The sequence below is a fragment of the Dipodomys spectabilis genome, unplaced genomic scaffold (assembly GCF_019054845.1).
Source record: "Dipodomys spectabilis isolate Male_0828 unplaced genomic scaffold, ASM1905484v1 ptg000550l, whole genome shotgun sequence".
Taxonomy (NCBI): Eukaryota; Metazoa; Chordata; class Mammalia; order Rodentia; family Heteromyidae; genus Dipodomys; species Dipodomys spectabilis.
Window position 1 is genome coordinate 306,204 of NW_024871227.1, and position 5,583 is coordinate 311,786.

The window sequence follows — 5,583 nt, forward strand, 5'->3', positions numbered from 1 at the left end:
AGGAATTCCTAGATCTGTTGTTTTGCCATTTAGAATGGCAAAGGATAATATTACGTCACTCTTACAACTCTTAAAGAATGCAAGGGTAACTGATGGTCCCTATCATGTTCCCAAAATCCCAGTGGGTCCTGAAGGATAAATTTTCCAGCAGAAATTCTAAGTAGCAGACATGGAGCATGAAAGAGAAAGAGAGGAAATAAGAGAGAATGAAAGAGAGAAATATCATACTAGTGAAAGTGCATAACAGATAAACAAGAGCTGTATGAGAATATTCATACTGCTATCTTTAGACTCTACATGTACATTTGAAGGTATTTGATGTATGATAACCCATCAACACCACATTCCTCAGCACCACATAAGCAGAAAAAGATGGAAGTGGTGCTGTGGCTCAAGTGGTAGCAATAGCCTTGAGATGAAGAGCTGAGGAGCAGTACACAGGACCCAGAGTTCAAGGCCCACAACCAACAGAAACAAAACCAAAAACCCAAACACAAAAACCGTCTCTCAATTTTGTGGCCTCAACTCTGTAAAACCACTGCTTCAGCATAGGGCTAAGATTTATGTGTGGACATTTATCAACACTCCTGATTCAAACTCTACTTGAGAAAATTTTAATCAATATTTTGTTCTTAATTTTGCTCTTTGTAAATTCACATGCACCTATAAAAAATGGTATGGCCATCCAAGTAACATTCTCAAAGTATCTCGTAATGATGACTTACAAAAAGTTGTATTATATTACAACAAGGAAAACAATGCTACAAATAAAGAAAATCAATAATTAAATATTAATGATTAATAAAATAAAAACCAAATACCATTGTTTCCAGTATTTGAAGTGTACTACATATTAGATTTTACTATTTTCTCATATTCCTGTACATTTAAAACTGGCTAAGATTATGATGTTCAACAAGAGTTTTATAGGCTATGAGTAGTCTTTAAATTTAATCTCTAAGATTACTATTTATGTCTCGTCTCATCATCTGTATATGGTTTATATAATCATTTTTGTTCCTCGCTAACATATAAAGTAAGGAAGCCCTAAAGTTTTTACAGAAACTGTGTAGTTAACAAAGTCTTAACTCTTCACTGTTTCTTCATACAAAGACTTTGCAACTTCTCATTAGTAAATTTTCTATAAACTCTTAATTGCACATACTTAGTAGTATATGTCTGCTACCATAAATCTTAAATACTTTATAGAAAAGTTATATGACCTACCAAACAATCTTAATTTTGGCATATAAGCAAATTCCCAAAATTAAACATATTTAAAACATTAAAACTTTAAAAAAAACTTAACACTTGCTGCAGTGTTCATTATGATAGGTGCCTTGTAGAGAATAATTGAATTCCTCCCCATACACATCTGTTGAACAACAAATATGTGGAATTATTTTGTTTTTGACATATCAGTCTTGACTTTAGTCTTAAATGTGTGCTTATGTAAGAAATACATGGTTCTAAAATTTCACAACAATTCTTTTGAACTTACTTTTTGTTGAAATGTCTAGTTTAAGAAAATCAATTCCACTTTATATATAAAAAATGTTCTGTGCTCAATTCAGCAGCACATACACTAAAATTGGAACAATACAGAGAAGATTAGCATGGTCCCTGTGCAACTCTGACACGCAAATTCGAGAAGCGCTCCACATTTTTACATTAACAGATGCTGGAGGGGATGTGGCCAGAAGGGAACCCTACTTCATTCTTGGTGGGAGTGTAAACTTGTTCAACCACTTGGAAAGCTGTATGGAGGTTCCTTAAAAGTTTCCACATAGAGCTCCCGTATGACCCAGCAATCCCACTTTTGGGCATTCACCTAAATAGTCAGCAAAAAGACCATATGAAACACAATACAATTGTGTTTATTGCAGCATTATTTCCCATAGCTAAGATATGGAACCAACCCCTATGTCCCTCAGTAGATGAATGGATCAAGAAAACATTGTGAGTTTGTGTGTGTGTGTGTGTGTGTGTGTGTATGGGAATTCTATCGTCCATCAGAAAGAATGACATCGCCCAATTTGTTACAGAATGGAAAGACTTGGAAAAATTATATTAACTAAAGTAATCCAAGTCCAAAGAAACATCGGTCACGTGGTATCCCTTATTGGCAATAATTAATATATGTCGTGGATAAGCAGAAAAGGTCAAAAGGAATAAATAAGGTGATGTTAAGCTAACTGAACCCCAAGATAGGGACACAAGTGGTTTTTTTTTCTTGCTGTTGTTTCTGAAGTATTTATAATGTACGATGTGATTTTTTTTTTATTTTTATATGGTCCTCCCACACAGAAATAAACATTTTTTACAGTCAACCTTGAAAAGCCATCTTGATAGACCATTTCTGTAAGTGGTAGCAGAATATTATTGATGGCTTTGCAAGGATGCCAGATTGCCTCATTTTGAGACAATTAAAACAGGAATTTAGTCAGCTGTTTTTGTATCATTAGGACAAAAACCCATTGACTCTAGTCCAGGTGATCACTGCGGCCCAGAGAAGCTAATATATTGACTAATAATCCTAGACCTCTAAAAACAAAACAAAACAAACAAGTAAAAAACTCCAGTAAGCAAGGCAAGTCAAGGCTCCTATCACAGCCTACATGAAGTCAGGCAAAAAACTGAAGCTGGGAGTCATTTAGCTGATAACTAATATATTTTTTTATGAGGCAGGCTGAAATTAAAGACTCCTGAGAGAGGGTAGGAAAGACTGATCAGAGGGACTAAAATTGGTTACACAAAGATTGGAATATAGAATTCCTTATAAAACAAATAAATCATAGAAATCCTGTGCATGTAAGAACAACACAGAAGACCAATTCCAGAAATGCACAATTTCTTCGAGGTCAACTTAATGAATTATCAATGGAAATTTTTGAAATCTTAAATATTTGACCCATGTGGAAGAAGGACAATTGCTCAAGAGAAAGAAAAAGTCATCACACTGTTAGGAGGTCCAATATCACATTAAGAAGTAATCAAGCACAGATTTGTAATAAAAAGAGAAAGCAATTATTCGAAATGAGGGTTTCATTTGTTTAGATGTAAATGTTTTTGGTTTAGGTGCTAGCGATTACCATACAACTGATCCAGTCCCACAGTTGAGTTGACATTGACTGCAGTATTTCCACAAGAAGGAAAAGAGAAAATTTACAAATGTCAGATCAAATGAGTAGAGGATGAAGTGTTCTAATAGTAATATCTGAGGTTTAGACACAGGTGAAGAGGTGGATTTTCTTTTATAAAAATCTCCCATTTTTGCCTCGTGACAGCGGCTCACAGCTGTAATCCTAGCTACTCAGGAAGCTAAGATCTGAGGACTGCTGTTCAAAGCCAATTTGAGCAGGAAAGTCCCTGAGACTCATCTCCATTTAACCACCAGAAAACCAGGAGTGGCGATGTGGTTCAAAAGGTAAAGCATTCACCTTGAATTGAAGAGCTCAGGGACAGTGCCCAAGCCCAGGCTTCAAGCACCTCGAACAACAACAACAACAACAACAAAAAGTCTCCCTTTTCTTGGACTGCCTACAGCTTTTCTTAACATTCAACAAAGAAGACATTTTATCACCCACTACAGGTAAGTCCTATTCTAACTGTTGCAAATAGAAAGATTTTGTATCTTATGTCAAAAGTTCATATTTGGGGAAACAAATACCAACAGTGGTAACTTTTTTTCCAGTCCTTGAACTCTGGGCCTGGGCCCTGAACATGCTTATACTGTTAGCTTTAACGTGAGCTTGTTTGTTATTTATTGGATTACTGCCCATGAGAGGAATTATTGTGTCATAGGGAGACCTGTTTAGTCTTTTGCAGAAAGTCCGTACTGCACTTCAGAATGGTTGGACAAATTTAATTTCCCACCAACAGTGTAATAAAGTTCCCATTTGGCTATATCCACGTTAGCATTTGCTATTGTCAGTTTTCTTGATAATGGCAATTCAAACTGGAGGAAGAATCTCTCTCTTTTTTTAATTTTTATTTTTTTATTGTGAAAATACTGTACAGAGGGGTTACAATTACATGTGCAAGATAGTGAGTATATATCTTATCAAGCATTGTAGCCTCTTCCTTTGTTTACCCTTCCCATCCCTTCCCATCCTCCCTCCCCCCTTACGCAATCCTCCCCCCCCCAAATTGTAAAGTTCGTTTTTGACATGACAACTTGTACTTCTCATTGTTGCAACAGGTCGACCTGCATCCTTATTTAAACGACTTGTTTTTCCCCTTCACCTCCACAAATTATGCCGACATCAAATACAGTGAAAGAAGGGGTTATACTGTGGGGGAGGGACATACGAAGCAACAAAGAAATAATCTTATAATTGCGTTAGAAACAAATGCAAGAAAGAAAAAAAACATTTAAATACATATCTTAGGGTTCATTTTCCTAACATCACCTTATCTGACCTTTTCTGCTGGACTCATACATATACTAGATATTGCAAATAAGAGAAATCATGGGTCCTATGTTTCTTTGGGCTTGGCTTACTTCACGTATTATAATTTTTTCCAAGCCTTTCCATTTCCTAACAAATGGGGAAATGTCATTCTTTCTGATGGAGGCATAGAATTCCATTGTGTATATATACCACATTTTCTTGATCCATTCATCTACTGAGGGGCATCTGGGTTGGTTCCATATCTTAGCTATGGTAAATAATGCTGCAATAAACATAGCTGTGCTGGTAACTTTAGTGTGGTCTTGTTTGTAAACATTTGGGTAAATGCCCAAAAGTGGGACTGCTGGGTGATAGGGGAGCTCTATGTGGAGTCTTTTGAGGAACCTCCATACTGCTTTCCAAAGTGGTTGAACAAGTTTACACTCCCACCAAAAATGAAGTAAGGTTCCCTTCTGTCCACATCCCCTCCAGCATCTGTTGTTATTAGAGTTCTAGATTTTTGTCATTCTAACAAGGGTGAGGTGGTATCTCAATGTTGTTTTGATTTGCATTTCTTTTATGGCTAGGGCAACGGACAAGGGTCTCATATCTAAAATATACTTGGAACTCAAAAAATTAAATCCCCCAACAACAAATCCTCAAAGAAACAACTGCCCAATAAATAAGTGGGCTAATGACTTAAAGAGAAACTTCTCTGAAGAAGAAAAAAGGATGGCCAATAGACACATGAAGAAATGCTCAACCTCCCTAGCCATAGAAGAATCTCTCTTGTAGATTTGTAGGTACCTTCTAGCTACCATGAATGAATGAATATATGAAACCTATATTGCTTGAGTCAGCATTCTTTTCTCTTAGTATAATTTTCCCAAGGCTTTGATGTTCCTTAAGACTGGTGAACAGTCATCCTTTCTGATGGGTGAATAGAATTCCAGTGTGTGTGTGTGTGTGTGTGTGTGTGTGTGTGTGTGTGTGTGTAAGATGACTATAGGCCTATGAGCTCATTTCTAAGCCTTCTCTTTGAACTGTAATTTTGTAATTCAATAATAAATTTGGATTGCTTTCTCTATTGCATTGAAGAATATTGTAGGGATGTTTATGTGTATTGCATTGCCAATTGTTTGGGGGCAGTATTGCAGCTTTCACAATGTTAATTCTTCCAACCAGGAGC

The 5,583-nt window shown here is 36.3% G+C and overlaps 1 non-coding gene across 1 annotated transcript; it reads left to right on the forward strand.

The window, feature by feature from the left end:
• Positions 1 to 1,561: 1,561 nt before the first annotated feature.
• On the forward strand, positions 1,562 to 1,668 carry LOC122099962. The gene has a single exon (XR_006146055.1). It is a non-coding gene; the product is annotated as a U6 spliceosomal RNA (small nuclear RNA).
• The last annotated feature ends 3,915 nt before the right edge of the window (positions 1,669 to 5,583 follow it).